Below are 17,432 nucleotides of genomic sequence, written 5' to 3' on the forward strand. Positions count from 1 at the left end.
AAAGAGTGCTCCTTACAAAGCACTCTCCTAGGAGGGTGTGCAGTGATTTCTGGTGACTTTTTTCCCCCCTCCTATGCTGTGTGAATCATGTACTTATGTTGTCAGAAGAGTGGGAAAAGCAAACACCTCTCCTTTGTTCACCATAGGGCATGTCTACATGTGCATTAATGCGCTGTAATCGGTGCTACTGCGCAGTACTGCCGGCACATGTCTTTACGTGATGCTAATGTGCAGTAGACTAATTCTATTGCACGTTAGCATGGCTTTTGCCATGATGTGCTAATGTGCAGTAGAATTAGTCTACTGAGCTTTCAGCGTCTCTTGTAGATGCGCCCATGGTGTCCACAAGTTCTTCGGGAGCAATCCTGCTCTCATTGAAGTCGATTGGAGTTTTGCCACGAACCTCGGTGGGGCCAGGATTTCGCTCTTTAACTGTTCCCCCTTTGCCTGTCAAATACTCAATTCTTTAATCCAAGCGTAGCATTTATTTTTCTTCAGCGTTGCAGCAGATAAGAAGAATCTCTTGGGGGTGACTTTGTTTCTACTCTCCGTACAGTTTATTTAAGATGAGTCGTTTATCAAAGGAAGGCTCTGCATTGTTGGCAGCTTTGGCATGCCGCCCCTCTGAGGTGTTTTCCCCATTGTCATCAGGGCTTTTGTTCAAATTTACATTCACGGTATTTGAACTTTTGTAAATTTGAACCAAAAAAATTGTTTTCCCCAGCTTTAATGAAAACGTTTAAGCCAAATCCGACTAATACCAAATCCAGAGCAGTTCCTGACCTTTATATTTTTTTCTGTTAAAGTACAATTTATCCTTTTTCGCCAAGAGAAGGTGAATGTACTCATGTAATGAAAGGAAGAGGTAATATCTAGAAATGAATAGTAGAAAGATCCGAGTTATCAGTGTGCTATTCCCTGCCATTAAACTTCAGGAAGTCAACTCTTTGTCCCCATAATTGTAGCAGTAAGTTGCAAATGAGGAAAGAGACCTGTTAGTCGATCACAGGAAAAGTCTGAGCCATCAATGCAGCCATGAAAAAGATAAATGTGATACAAGGCTGTAGCAGGCATTGGTGTTTCCAGTAGAGACAGAGGAGGTATTAATTAATACCTTTGTTCAAAGCACTGATAAGACCTCACATGGAATGAGTTTGTTCAAGGTAACGGAAAGCATATTTCATGGCAGGAAGCCAAAAAACCTTCAGCCTAGCAGAACGAGGTCTGAGAATGGGTATGGCTCTTCCATCCACTGTATCAAGGGTAAGAACCAAGAAGGAAGGAAGAATTATTTAAGCTAAACTACAATGTTAGCACAAAAACAAATAGATATGAACTAGTCACGAACAATGTTAGGCTGGAAATCGGAAGGAAGTCGAACCATCAGACAAGGTTCTGAAACCGTCTTCCAATAAAGATAGTGGAAGCAACCCAAATTGGGCAAGTTCCATCCTAACTCCAAGTAATGTTGATGGTGCAGGATCGCCGTTTGATCTGGCCAACAGGGCTGTGACGTACTGTCCTAGTGTATTTTAAACAAGCCTAAAAAAAAATTTCGTATAAGAAACAAAAATGCAAGCCTTAATCTTTGTGAACTGCAAATTAGTTCAGCCTTCTTCATCCCACAGTGAAACCACCTTCAAAAAATACTGTCTGCATTATGCTAGTAAATATTTTCCTGGAAGAAAGAAGCAACTGAATAGTAACAATAAAACTATTCTAAGATGTCTAGTCTAAACTCAAAATGCTGGTGTCTGTCACTACAACCCAGCTTGCCTGATCTGCTGCTTATTCATGGACTGATGTAAGGCAAGGCATTTTAGGATTAGAGTCTAGAAGTGGCATGAGGGAGTTCACGTCTTTTTCTCACTATACAGCTGAGGAAAACTGAGGCACACAAAGCTTAATTCTCTAAGGTCACATCACACAGGCAGTCTTAGAGAAGTTAGCTTTGACAACTAGATAATCTGACCTGCTCTTCACATGGGGTCCAAACTGAGTTCATGTAACTTAGGCGTTTCTTAAATATAACCTGAAGTATCTGGGCACCATTTTATTTTGAAACTGAAGTTCTGAAGGAGGATATCATATCACATTCATTACTTGTAAAGTATGAGCTATGCTTCATTCCCAGTTACTCTTGATTTACTGTCAAATCAACACCACAGTCCATCTCTTGGACAGAAGAGGCAGACAAGCATATTCCTGTCCGTCCTCCATGCATTGCCATTTAAGGTTCCAGGTCTTTCATCCCCAAGACTTTCCAGGAGCTGAGCTTAATTACTTGTCAGGGACACCTCTTCAGTCCTGCACCAAGATCAATAAAAAGGCAGGCAGCTGGGCTGTCTCTCCAGAGCGTCTGTTGAGGTGGTGTTTGCTTAATAGCCCCCGTTTGGTATTCTCTTCTCGGACAGGTTTCATGTCTTGCCTCCTTCAGAACACAATGCAAAAATCACTTCTACTGATGGAAGCTAACAGTAGACTGACCAGTCAGGCCTTCCTCTCTTCCAACCATCATGGAAGCCACTAAAACATCTTTCTCACTGGAAGAGGAGGAGCATTACCAATAGTCCTAACTGGGCGAGCAATATGCATCTAGTTACTATAGCGACCACTACCCTAGAAATATGCCTCTGCTTAGATCTGTAGTAATTAAATAAACTAAATCATCAGATGTCATTTTCAAGATTAAGGATTTCTCACTTCCTCTACCTGTAAAGTCCCACCAGTTCCTTCCCGGCCCATTCACATACAGTCTGCTTGATTTCCAATGGACTGGTATTTGTTAGAAATTAGGGGTGTGCGAAACGGGCTGTGTTTGATTTGGATTCGGCCCGAATCGGGGATAGTGATTTGATTCTGATCACTGTCCCAAATTCAATTCGGCCAAACCCAAATGTGACGATTCAGTGCTGATTCAGAGAATCAGTGATTCGGACATAGACACAGCTTTAAATGATTTTTCTACATAGCTCAAGGTACCAGGTGCGGCTTGTGATGGTGGGGCAGATGGAGCATCCTACAGGAGTGCGGGGGGGTTCCCCGTGTGGTGGACCCGGAAGTGGACCGGAAGTCCGAATTGCTGAATCTTTCCGGATCGATTTGAAGGGTTCCAATTTGATTCGGAGAGATTAAGGGTCTCCTGATTCGATTTGGATTTGGAGATTCAGCCGCTGAATCGAGCCAAATCTCTGCCGAATCGAATCGGGCACTGAAGCTTTGCACAGCCCTATTGAAATGTTTTTTAATACTAAATAACCAGTGCTGTGTTTAAAGATGATACGATGCCAAGAGAAGTTCCTGTTAACGTTCTTACGTGAAGTGTATTTCCCCTTTTCAGATTGTGGGGCTCAACAATTTCTGTTTTTTAGGGATGCACATAATTAGTGCAATTCTTTTATTTCTCCACTGAAATACCCAGAAACAAGCACAAAGTAGGGACATTAGTTGTAAACGGTCTATCAACAAATGTTTCGCTGAAGCATTCACAAAGGCACAAAGCTGATCAAATTAATAAGAATCAAAAATAAAATCTAAAAAAACCTTTCAAGTGGATGTGAGCGATGTAAATGAAAGGGAAGTTATTTTGAAATGAGTTCCTGATAAGGCAAGAAACCTGCTGAAGGAAAATAACTTAAATCTCGAGTCTCTACTGTACTGTATATAAATGAATACTGATTAAATGCCTTAGCAAGTTTTTTTATAGCAACATCTGGGGAAACTAACACTAAGGCTCCAAATATTACTTTTATTTTCAAATGAATTCCAAACAAACAAAATCATTAGCTTTTCAATCTGAACATCATGATTGAATACAGTTGCCACTCACCATTTCCCTTAAAGAGCTACTCATGCATCACCTTGCTTATGTTTATCTGAATTGCATCGGTCCTACCAAAATGATAGGCAAGAATTAGCTTTTATAAACAATACAATTCTGATTTTTAAGTCGGCACGAGGCACTTAATTAATTTTGTAGGATAAGGAATCTGTCGCAAATATACAGCAGTACACCCACTCATCACCATCTGCCGTGGAGAATTAAATGTACAACTCTCAAATGAAATCCTGCAAAGTTGGTGCAAAAAGGTCCTTGCTTGAATTCAAACAAGGCTGCGGAAACCTGCAAACACATTGTAAAAGATCATGAAAACAATAACAAATTTGTCCATCTGTGAGCAAGTGCCTAGCAGGTTGTGTGTGTGTGTATAGATAGATATATATATATAGTGGTGCATTTGCGATAACACTTGCATCTCACAATGCAGCTTGATGTGTTTCTTATTTTCTCCACTTAAGCTGAAGAAAATCATTCATTTTTAGCACTTTGAATAGACTCCAGTGCTTTGGACCAGGTGTTCTGAGCATTAGAAGTTGAGAGAGAGAGCACATGAAATGCTTTTTTTTGTATTAGGATTTAGCAACAATTTTGAAAAATTGGCAAATATGGCAATTGTTTTGGGTTTTTTATTAACAAACACTGTTCGACTGAAGTGAGGAAAAATAAACATCAACAACTACTGTTGCCATGAACAGAACTCGAACATGAATAAAAATATCTTTATCCCTTTGACACTAATGAAGCCTGCTGCTTTTTTCCTTAATCTTGATGCCTCCTTTTTTTTTTTTTTCAGCTATTGATTTCAACTGAGTGCATCATTTTACACAGAAAGGAAATGCATGTGACACTAATCTTTTGGATTTAGGAGCACAGCTTGATTCACTGTTTGCCTTAAGGATACAGCATGTTGTCTGAAGAAGACCTCTCTTGTCCCTTCTGGTGTATGTCACAAAAAAAAACCCCTATGTAAGTGCATATAAGAAGTTTAGACCATAGGGGGAAAATCTTTGCAGTCCCTGGAAGCTGAGAAAGCTCAGGCCTTCCCAGGAAGCACTAAGCAATGGACTCTAAAGCAGTCCCCAAGCACAGGTCCCAGCGCTGCTCTCCGAGGTGCCTCATTTCTGGGATTCGGCGGATGCTGAGCTGGAGAGAGCGGTCAGGGCGCGCTGCTCAGCAGCCGCGCTGAGCACAGCATATGCTAGATGAGCCTCCTGTAAACACAGACCAGATAGGTGTCTCCCAAGAGGTGTCCCTGGCAGCAGAGTCATCACTGGGGCTATGTCTGTGAAGCTTCATTGAAACCTTCCCATTCAAAGAAGAGGGCTGCCCAGAAAACGTGCTGGCTTGCTCAGTGGTTCATTTCCCTAATGTACGCTGCTTTACAAACCTGCATACACACTGCTCAGAAAACACAAGCAATAATTTAATTGAGGCCATGCTTAGCTCAAATTCTGGCCCCTGCAGCCACCAATACAATAGATTACTGTTAGAAGAAAAGGATGCTTATGGGCCAGCATTTTCTTCCCCAACTGCTCCACTGCTGGGAGAGAAGAACCCACACCACTTGCTCGTGGGAGGTTATTTAGGCCCTTCCATTATGTTCCCCACTTCCTTTTTAGGATAACATCCTCTCAAACCCACCCCATCCTTTCCTGTACCTGCAAGGCCGCCTTTGTGCTTGGGGCCATCTTACACATGTAACTACTCAACTACTAACCAATCATGCTAGTAGTTAAGAAATGCAACATCAGAGGCAGTCGTGCAAGTAGTTGAGAAATGCAACATCAGAGCCAGTCATGCAAGTAGTTGAGAAATGCAACATCAGAGCCAGTCGTGCAAGTAGTCGAGAAATGCAACATCAGAGCCATATGTGCAAGTAGTCGAGAAATGCTACCTTCCTCTTGTTGGAAGGTTCCTAGAAAGAACAGAAGTGAAGGAGAGCCTGCACAGACCAGCAAAACCACTGACCATTAAACCACAACGTAGAAATTAAGAATCTCTTTCCAGACCTAAGGAGACAGCCTTCCTGGGCCAACCACTAATCTAATTACTGAGTGAGGGCACCAAGTTATGTCAGCTGCTTGCATGTGTACAAATCAGCTGTCTTGAGTAATTACCTAAAGTAGCAGGGTCTGAAGAGAGAGGACATTTGAAGTGCTTTAGACACCTTTGAAGTGCTTCAAAAGGTGAGCCGTGTATGTGTACGTGCTCTTTGAAGCATGCCTTTCTGAACACGTCAGTCTCCAGAGTGCCACTCTGCCTTGCCTTCCAGAAATGACCCTGAAGGAAATGGGTATTACTTTAGAAGCACTTTAAAATGAAGCATTTCAGGTTACATGTACTCCATAGAGCATACATAACAGGAGATCCCTCAGTCCTCCAGAATCCCACAGTGCTTTGCACTGCTCCCCCACCCCCCCACACACACACATGCAGGGGCAAGGGGGAGCAAAGAGAGGCCCTGTATAACACCCTCTTGCCAGAACTGGGAGACTGAAGGCCCCAGGCCCTGCACCAGAACCAGGAAACCCCAGAACAGAGACCCCACATCCCATCCCTCACATCCATCTGGCTCCCCAATCCCAGTGTACCCCTCCACATCTGGTCTCCCATTGCAGGAGGGTGGAAACAGAGTGGATAGAAGAGCACTCACTGGCATTGACTCCACTCCCCACACCACATTGGCGTGAGGAGAGCAAAGCCACAGTCCCCAGGAAATGGGCTGCAGAGCTGCTCTGGCAGTCTGTTCTCCCCCCTCAAGTCTTGCGGGGAGGGAACGTAGTCACAGGTTGCCACAAGTCCCTGGCTAGCAGGCACACCACTGCATGTAGCTGCCCATGACACCTAGAGCATACTGGAGCAGTCGGGTCACGTGCTATTTCACAGCACTTCCTCCTCACCAGCCTTCTTACAAAGAACACCGTCCATGCTCTCAGTTTAGGTAATAAACTCCACAATGATGATGCAATAGTATGCATACAGAGGTGGTCCACATCTGCCTATCCCAGAACTGGCTGATTAGCTGGGAAATCTTCCCTTCAAGAGGTTGGGCCAGCCAGGGTTAGCTCAACCCCTGAAGACTGCACAACCTCACCAGACACAAATCCAACTGGATCCTATCTCCAGTGAAGAGAGCTCCAGATGCCAATGTGTTTGGCCAGACTGAGCAGCAGCAGAAGGGTAGAGGGATATAATTTCTAGTGAATACATCTCAGTCTAGCAGTGTTGCTAGAAGAGCAGGTCACAAAGAGTGGGCCTAGCTGTTGTGAGTGGAGATGGCTGGAGGCAGAGGGTCAGGAGGCAGCCTTGACTTGCAGGACTTGGCCCAAGCTACATGAGTACCATGCATCACTAGTGCAGTACTCAAAGTTACTCTGGCACTGATGTTTCCTTCAGCTCCAAGACAGGAGTAGCAGGGGCTCTGGGACTAGAGGGCATGAATCCTGAAGCAGCACGTTCTCCAAGGCCAGAGGAGAAGGAAGAAGAGGGCTCTCTGTGAACTTACAAAGAACAATCAGTTCAAGGAGCACCATTTTCCAGGGAAACCTTGTGTTTGAGAGAAACCTCAGTAGTTGCAGAGAGCCCACTACTCTGAGGGTCACATCCATTGGTCTTGCATTCCCTGCCTTATCCCACAATGACTCTGAGAGTTGGTGAGGTTGCATTTCCTGCCTGGGACATACATCAACACTGACATTTAGGGTTGACCCTGACCATCATCATCGTCAACCAGCCCAGGACACGTTAGCTTGCCTTTCTTATCCGTAACTCCCTTTACCATCAGCACCACAGGCATCCACCACGACTTTCCTGTCTCTCTCACATGGAGCCCTTCTAGGAATCAGTTGGTCCACTACTTGTCTCTCCCCTGCTCAGCTCTAATTAAGCTCCGTAGAGACAGGAAGTAGGGTTGGAGAACAGGAAGTTGTTGGATTGCTGCTGGTAGCTTTCCAGTGCTTGGGTGAGTTTTCGATACATTGTGGTGGCGTTGCACGCCGGCAGGGGGTGTTTAATCTGAGCTGGGAGGGGCCCAGGACTGAGGATTCACCGGCGTGCAGAAGGTGGCATAGCACAGCATTATGCCCTGTACACATGGCCTCTCTGTTACAAAAACAGCGTGTTTGCTGCTCCTGTTTTAGTCATAATGGGCCACTTCCCTGGACACCTCAATGGGCCTATAATGAAACTGGCTGGGTGTCTGGCCCATTATCTCTTGGTATTTGCCTTAGGGACCATAATAGAGGGAACCACTGTGACAGACCTGCAAATTTCTTCTTGTCCAGTCAGCTGGGGAGAGTTATTTCTTTAAAAGGGAGAATAAAATGTCCCTAGGTATTTCCGTTATCATCAGGAATAATGGCAAAAGGAGGGCAAACAAATTTTGTGCCTGGCTTGATCTTGATAACTCTGCCAGGCTGCTTTTGTGATTGATCATGTTTACACATATTGGAAAAGTTCAGGTCCCTGCAACGTGTTTGATTGTTTTCCAGCCACAATCTCTTATCTATGAAAATGGCAAACGCGATGAAATGTTATCAGCAAAATTTTAAAAACAATAATAAAAAAGCAGCCAAATCTGGTGGTTCATGGTGTCTAGACCTAGTAAACCTCTTAATACTTTTGCACCTCAGCAATTTAAACACACTGGGGGGGGGGGCGCATGTGTGCACACGTGTGTATGCGTGTGTGTTCCCTATTTAAAAATCAAAGGCAGTTCTCTGCTGGTATAAACCACGTTTGTACAATGGAACAAATTTTTACAGCTAAATTGTAAGCACTTGAGAATAAAAGGTTTATAATGGAAATGCTGACAGACTCTTAACTATAGTGCTGGGATCTCTCTTGCTATTATGACCAGATAAACCAACAAGGTAATTCAATGTAGTGTTCCAGCTCCGAGATGCTACCCTACTCCTCCTGGTCCCAGCTGTTCAGGGAAAGTTAAATATAAAACTTAATGAAACTGCAGTGACTGGCTGCAAAGCTTCATGGTTATCCTTGCTCTGGGGAGAGCTGAATTTCTCCCCGGGGAAGGTTTCTAAAAGGTAAGTAGTGACCATCTGATTCAGGAGCCAGCATGGACTTGTGAGTATACTGAAGTTTTCCTCCAAGTAAATAAAATGGCTGGTTAAACCAGGCTGACATCTCAGAGTGAATGCAGTTATTGTTGGACGCGTCGGTGATCTGGGAATCAAAGACTGATTGAGTTGAAGAGCATTTCCATATTGTCAGCGGTAAAAGCGAATGGAGGCAGGGCTCCATCCAGTTCCCTGTGGACTCCTCACAAATCTCACGCAACTACGACAGGTGCTGAGAGCTGCAGTGATGTGCACATGCAATCACAAAAAAGAGGCGCCCAACTGCCTCTGAAAATCACCCCCAAAGCAGCAAAGCATTTAAGCACGTCTCCCTCCCTCATTCAGCCAAGCAGCTGTGTTTGTACGGCAGTGTGACCCAAAGCCAAGTCCCCTTCAGGCAGGTAGGTAGGGAGTGCTTCCTTGGCAGCTTTAGCTGGAAACGACATTTTGTGGATCCTGGGATCCTACTGCCCCTTGCTCAACTTGCTTTGTCCTTCTAAGCACGCTCAGATGGGATCTGCCAGCATTTCCGCCGTACAGCCCCCTTTGCCCTTCCTTTCTAGGAAGGCACATCACCCCACAGAAGACTGAAGTGTTAGCCACAGAAATATTATAACTAGCAGCTATTGGAAAGAGGGAGGCAGCCCTCCTACCTCTCAACCCAGCAACCTAGTGGTTGGGCATTTGCTCAGGGAGTGGGAGTGGGAGACCCAAGGTCTAGGTCCTCACCCAGAGAGGTCTGAACCTGCATCTCCCACTCCCTAGCAAAGTGTCCTACTCACCAGGCTATGGGCTAAGTAGGGCTCAGAGCACTTTCCACCCTTCTTACTGAAGCTGAAGAAAAGCAGGCACGTGTTACCTGGCTCTGCGGGCCAGTGAGACAGGCACCGCGCTGGAAGGGAGTGGGGCATGAGCTCTGGCCCCTGCTGCTTCCCTCACCCCGTCCATCTATTTTATCAACGACTATTACATTAAAACACAGAAATGCTATCGGAGCAAGAAATCAGGCCCCAGGATCATGACTGGGCCCCCGGAAAATAAAGTGCACCCAATTAATGAATGGCCTGTGCAAAGTCCAGCACCACAGGAGCTCTCTAGCAAAGGTAGGAATTGAATCCGGTTTCCCAGGGCACCAATCAGCCATCTTAACCATGAAGCCCTCTCTTCTTTTCCCACGATCCTCTGCCTTGCTCTCTCTGCCCCTTCCAGCTTCCGCGGCAAATGGGGCAGGTGTCCTACAGACAACAGCTTCCTTCGCTGCATAACTGCGTCGTTCCCCGAGCGGGTCCGTCCCGGGCACTGAGCGAGGTGGGAGCGCTGCAGAAAAATAGCACGTGATCGTGTAATTAAAGACTGTCTCGTCACGTGTATGCGCAAGGGGCCTGAATTAAGGTTGCACAGGCAGCCTTAAATCTGGCATTGTCTAACTTCCAAGCGCTTGACTTTGTAACCTTGATGATGTTCATTTAATGTCATTTTTTTTGCGTGTAATTATCTGCAGACAGCTGAGTGTTTTCACTTGGAAAGTTGTCTTTGAATGGTGCAACCTGCCTTTGCAAGAGGCTGCTGTTTACTGCTGCAATGCATTTATTCTGAAGCCGAGTTAGTCTGCTGCAAGGAATTACTCAGACCATTAATTTTGGAAACTGGTGCTGGAGAGATCACGAATGTTAAGAATTCTAATTACTTTGGGCCTGGGAAATTTAATGAATAAAAGAAACTTTTCATAAGCATCTCAAGCCATAATATTTGAATACTATTGGCATTAATTAAAATACCTGAAATTTTTCAAGGCCCCTCCTCTTTTATTTCTCACATCTGAACAGAAGCATCATTCTGCTAAAGCCACGAGAAATAATGTTCTTTGGGGCTGATAATCTCATTTATATCCATGTCATGGCAGGAACAACCTTTTGCTGGAATTTTGTTTATCCTTCAAAAATTTCCCCTCTAATAATTTCTTCCCTTGCCCCCTCCGACTAGGCAGCCGCTGCCTCATATTTGTCTCCTATGCAGTGCTGCGAAGATGAAAGTCCAGATGATTTGGCATTGTGCAAGGGACCGAACTCTCAGGGTCTGATTAATGATGCTATCCATCTCAGAAGATAGTAATTCCCTCCTTTGGAGCTTAAGGGAAAAAATAGACTAACCTTTGAATTCATATTTCATCATCTCGCACTGGCATTTGTGGCTTTTCGCAGGACACTGGGGTCTGCAGCTCTGTTAGTCACAGCGGTTGGGCTTGGAGCTGGCAACAATGATGCCCTATCGCCCACTATTATTCAAAGCAGCAAGTGCAACAGGAAAGACCGAGGCTGCTTTTCCCAATTCGAATTTCTGTTAGCTCCTCCACAGGGCTTCCTACCTCCTCCGTAGGCTACATTGGGCTCAGCAAGGATTCAGTGCCAGGTCTTGAATGCATCGCCTAAGTCCTACCCTTCCTGTGGGACAATGGTGCTATTTGGTGTGGCCGGCACAAGACACCAACATCTATCTCTTTTCAAATTAGCTTTCTGCTTCTGGTGCTGAGAACTGGTCTCACAAGTGATTATGGGCTATAGACTCAGGCTAGAAAGAGATTTGTGCTAGCCCAAAGCTTTAGTAAAGTGGACTCGTGCCGTGAACTTGAAGTTCAAATGAACTCATGATCATGAAAGTTTCATTTTGTTTCTGATCTTAAACTCTTTTGGGCGTTTGTCAAGTCTCTAAATAAATCAGTCACTTGCTAGTTATTAATAGTGGGACCTCACATTCATTGATGCATTCTCACTTTTTAGAGTGTCTAATTAAAGGAGTGATGGAGGAATTGCCTTTTGCTGCTAAACTACTGTGCTATGGGTGAGAAAATGGAGTCACTTTTTCCAGCAGTTGAAAACATATACTGGCTTGTGTCTATGAGAAACCTCAGCTACCAGCAGAATTTATTGCCATTTTGCAGTCACTGCAAAATTAGATACAATGAAACACTAGGGCCAGTAAAGAAGCTGATGTGCATTCAGCAGCATTTCAGCTGGCATTTTCTCTAGCAAGGATGCAAAATGTTTGAGTCTGAAAATGTAAAATAGCATTCGTAGTGGATCAGGAAAAGAACCACTCTACTAGCACCATAAATTATGGGAGGGGAAAAAAAGGAGGTTCTTCTTATTAGCGAAAACGGGGCACCGTCCTCTCCATCTCAAAGGTGTTTGGCTTTAAACACAGCTATTCCTTTTGGGATTCTGCACAACGGTGCATTGCAGAAAGCACACGGGTCACTGCTCCCTGCCGGTGTGTCCTCCCCCTCAGTGGACATGCCGAATCAGCAGACTTCCCGGTTTGCGTGTGCATATCTCTGTGCTGGGCACAGCCAGGTGTCACACAGGTGAAGTTGCACATACATGAAGCCCGGCTTTCCTCTTTTTTCTTTTTTTTTCTTTTAAACACATGGTTGATTGAACAAAGAAGCCTGCTGATGTTGTATGTTCAGTGCCGCGGAGAAGAAAATCGATATGGGAACCACATATGGTGGCAATACTACACTGGACAGTATACATTAGGCCTCTTTTTGATAGGAACAGAGCTGATTTATTCTTAATAGCCTAACTCTGCTGACCATTAGATTTTGTTTCATTATTCAAAAGCAAACACCGAACAAGCATTTTCTGGAAGTGCCAGACTCCTTCAGGCAGGAGGAAGCGCATGCGTGTGCCCTTCAGACACTTGTTTTATTTCACAAGGTTTCTGGAAGCACTTTTACCACTGAAATGGATCTGGACCGGAGCTTTTTTTAACAAGCCTTTTTGTCATGGCTTGGGTTGCTATACTACAGACCCAGTCAGCCTTCCTAAAGTATTTGTTTCATTCTCATCTGACTTAGAAGCAGCACCTCCACCCAAGGAAATAACAAGAGACTGAGGTCTGACTCTCTGCAGGTTTTTCTCCCAAAAAGGCATAAAAATAATGCTGCTTTTGCTCGTCTTCTTAGCTAGCTCTGGACCCCCCACGGGCTCCCTGCGCTGTCACCTGTACAGACTGTTCCTGCCAGTAGGAAAACGGGGGAAGCTGTAGAGTAGCAGCAGGGGGGACACATTCAATAGGCTAAACTCACTGTGTCCTATTCTAGTATTTATACCGCAGTATCTTAGTGCTTAGGCCTTGCCTCAAAGCACATCTTCGTTGCTCAATGAGCAGAGGAGCTATGGAGCAGCAGCTCCGCAGATCTGAACGCCCCCAGGGCCAGGACATAAGACGTGTGTCCCACTCTCCTGGGTGCTACTTCTTGCATGGAAGAACCAGTCAATGGTTTACTAGCCCCGGCTCCAGTGATGGGAGGTGCCTGCAAAGGTAATAGTGGCAACACCAATAGCCAAGAAGTTCCAGCTCTGGGTTATTCGATGTTCAGCTTTCTCACTGCTCCATCCTCTATGCATCCGCTCTCCATTTCAAGGGTGTCTTGGGATTTCCTGGAGATCTTTAGAGCTTCATGTGGGCAACAGGTGCATTGGGAAAGGGGCAAAACCCATGCAGGACTATGTCCTCTCCTCTCCAGCACTGGTGCTTCAGCAGGTGAAGTGAGTCCAGGAGGCCCCTTCTGTACATACTATTATACATCAAGAGCTGCCCTACAGTTCATCCTAGATACTCAATACCTGCCAGGTTCCAGTGGAGGTGAGGGTTTGGGGAGGAGAAGTAGGCTGTCTGCTGCTCTACTGAGACAGAGTATCTTATTGACATGATTTCTTCCCTTTTTCCTGCAAATCAGTCCGTAACTGCCTTGAGCCCCAAACCCCAGCCCGCCCACACCTCCGCTCAGTTCCCATAGCAGGTGAAGGCCACTTCCAAGCTGCCCTACAATGTAGGCAAGGTTTCTTTAATGTATCAGCCAAATGCATCCATATCTAGGCACGTGTGAAGGCTGCTAACCACGCATAGTCACTCCAAGTGGCACTTCAGGGCAGGACAGGGAAGAATACCACATCCCACTGGAGCAGCAGCTTGGCTTGATGGAGTTAGTCACGTACCAACGCTCTCATCCCCTCTTTTATGGAAAGCGCCTTTGCAGTTTCAAGGACAGCACGGGGCCAAGACTTGTGTGGCCTTTGTGCCTTCCCTTTGTTTAGTGGCTTATTCCATTGACGCCGTGGCCTAGTTCTGCAAGGCTGGCGTGTGCAGAACTCCCCTATTTACCTTGCAGGTGTTTAAAACTTGCAGAATTCAACTGGATTATGTAAAGCAGCAAAATCTCCACAATGTAAATTGGCCTGACTTCTGAGAACTGCAGGTTTCAGTACCCGAAATAAAGCCTGCAGCAAGATGGAGAATCCGAGGGAGGTCCTTTTGGTGCACAAAGATCAAGCGCGAGCTGCAATTCAAACATACCTTTATTCCCAGGTTTTATCTAATTTCAGTTTCACACAAAATAATGTTGCCCTAGAAATAAAATTTCCCCATATGTCTGCCATGGCTCCACAATGCCCAGTTAGCGAAGCAGTGAAGCAAAGCACTAGGTACTTGACAGCTCTCTTTGTATCACTCTCCACATGTACTCTAATTCTAGAAAGCGAGTGCCATGTATTTCAATGTGGGCTTTTTTTTTCTCTCTCTGTGCTTTCCTGAAGCAGTTACATGACTTCTGAATTCAGTCATCTTTTCTGTTACTAAGAAATGTGTATAGGAACAGGACCCCGGTAGAAATACTGAACATTAAAATGTAGCGAGCTGAGGACATTAGCAATGTGATCTACAGAGCTCTGCAAAATGAATTTTTATGATTTTTCCCAGCTTAACATGGTAGCATTAATATTTCATTACTAGATTTCACTCTGATTTTGGTCCTGTTACTGTCTCACCCAATTTATTGCTTGAGAAAGTTATTTTTAATCTCTAGTGGTAACCGAAGATAAACCCTTACAAAACCTTCCCCAGCCTGGAACCTGCTTGCTATGGCTCATGATAGCCCAGATGAGACCGTATCCAGATTTTGTTTGTGGAAACAGAATTTATATGGCCATTTCGGTTTTTTAACTCTCGGTTTCTAGTTCTAAATCCTGCATTCGTCACTCTCCTTCTGCTTTAATGCAGACTGTAGATTTGGAGACACAGGGAACAGAGATGATGTATTAAAGCAGGGGCAGGCAATTATTTTGAACAGAGGGCCACTTACTGAGTTTTAGCAAGCCATCAAGGGTCACATGACAGGTAGCCAGGGGCAGAAAAATATTAATTTTCTAGATATTTTAGGGACCCCACGGAACGGAGAGAGTGGCCTGGCAGGCCGCATCCAGCCCCCGGGTCGCATTTTGCACTGGAGGGGTTGGAGGGAAGCTATTTCAGGACTGGCACAGGTTATAGCCCTCGGGTGGGGGTTACGGCCACACTGTGCTCCTTCCTAAGGGCTATGCTGAAAGGACCTGCTTCAGCCCATCAGAAGGGACGGAAAAATGGATGCGCTATTCCAAGTGCGTCCACACCAACCCTAATGTACTTGATGTGCTGCCAGTATGTAGGCAGATCAACCTCACACTGCCACTTTTAGCTGCTTCACCGCTTCCAGACTCATCCGGATCATTTGCATTATCATATGTATCTCTATAGAATTGCTTTCTCCTCCCATTACAATCCAAGGGCATTACAGCAAAGACAACTCCAATAGGCATCAGCAAGCCAGCCCAAGGTTTGCAGTGAACCCTAGCTATCTCCCTTAAGCAACCGGTCCTTTGGTGATACCTACAGCGGTCAACTAACTTCTGTCACATTCCACTGTATATAAGGGACCTTCAGTGGGGGTTACTATTGTCCAAGCACACCAGCTTAAATCCTTTCTGTAGAAGTCATAGCAGCCCTTCTACGTCGGGGCCTGTACCCCAAAACCTACAGGCAGCAGAAAAATCATGGAGTCTCCTTCTCCAAAACCTCCTGTCACAGCTGGCAAAATCCATCTGCTTGGATGGGTACATTAGCAGCCCCAAACAGACCAGGTCACGGGGCCAGATTAATGCCAATATGCATTTTGGGGGCATGGGAGGGATGGGGAATGTGAAGTACGCTTATATTAGGCCCTTTAGCAATATCTTAAAATGACACCAGCTGACCGAAGCCAAATAGTTTAACTTTGACACTCATTGCATCAATCAACTGCAAAAAAACTCATCTACTTTCTAAACTTTAAGTATACTCTGCATAAAGATGATGAGCAGCAGAATGGGATTTTCATGTGAAAGTGTTCTCTCCTGTAATCTTTACCGATCGGAGAATTGTAACAAGTGCATGGAAATTACAAGCTGCTATCAAAATTACTGAGACTAAAACTACCATTTTCTCCTGCATTAGAACAATTTTAACATTGTTAGAGGAATACATCTCAGCAATTTAAAAATTATTTGAGTCATGACAGAAAGACTCAAAACTGCAATATTTATCTTTCAGTTTCATATTAGGATGTTCCTTAAGACTTGAGAGATGACATATTACACACTATTTTGTGGGTACCAGAGAAAGTTTCACTGACAAGTAAAGCATCTAGATAGGAGGCATTCATTACATAGGATTTAATTTGATCTATTTTGTATTCATAGTACAGTAAATAAAAAAGACTTTAGTGGTCATGGCAGACCTGCAACAACCACTACAAAAATTCAATTTATAATTGCATATCTTCTTTTTTTTAACTGCAAGCTTTGGAATACATTTGATTAAATTCTGCTTTCCAGTGGACTTAATGAGAATTTTAATTCTCAAGAGATTTCTATAGGCATAACAGGTAAGATGAGTCTATCAAGTCATAGCTGTAGTAGTTAGTACAGGGAGCAGACTCCTTTGAACATAAATAAAATTCATAAGTGCGCATGCATATATTTTAATACCGCTGTGATGCATATTGGCAGAGCAATAAATAGCATGGAGATTTACCATTCTGCTGCTGTATCTGTTTTCCAAACGCACAAAAATCCAAATGGCACTCCAGAGGTACAATGGCATCTTTCAGCAATATGTTTCTGCTGGGTGGCTTGAGTGAAACCCAACTCTTTTGAATTCTCTCCTTGAATTCAAGGAGAGTTCTTGAATAGAGGAGAATATCCTCTATTCAAGGATATTCTCTATCCTTGAATAGAGTATGGAGACTGAACCAACCTAACAGACCATCCTGGTCATACTCCTGCTTTCCCTGGTGGGTTGGCTAAGGGCTTATTGCAAGACCCCCAGAAGTCTGTCCTGGCAGGTTGGCCGCAGGGAGCATGCTGGCTTTCTACATGAAGTGACGGGGCTGCAAGGTAACAGGCTCGTTGTCTTTGTTTCCTCCGTAATCTCCCTTGGAAGGATTTTTTTCCCACCTCAAGAGCTCTGGTGGAGAGCTGAAAAGGAACACCAGGCCACAAGTACACTGTGCACAGAAAGCCATAAGGGACTATTTTTTTCCTGTATTGTGAGAAGGTGGCTTGTGAGGTCCCATTTTTCAGTTAAGACAGCTCACATCTGTTCTTCTCCAAATTCAAAGTGCTGTAACCCTTTGTCTTCTAGGATCACCTCCCCTGGAG

The sequence above is a fragment of the Alligator sinensis genome, unplaced genomic scaffold, assembly GCF_000455745.1.
Source record: "Alligator sinensis unplaced genomic scaffold, ASM45574v1 scaffold256_1, whole genome shotgun sequence".
Classification (NCBI taxonomy): domain Eukaryota; kingdom Metazoa; phylum Chordata; order Crocodylia; family Alligatoridae; genus Alligator; species Alligator sinensis.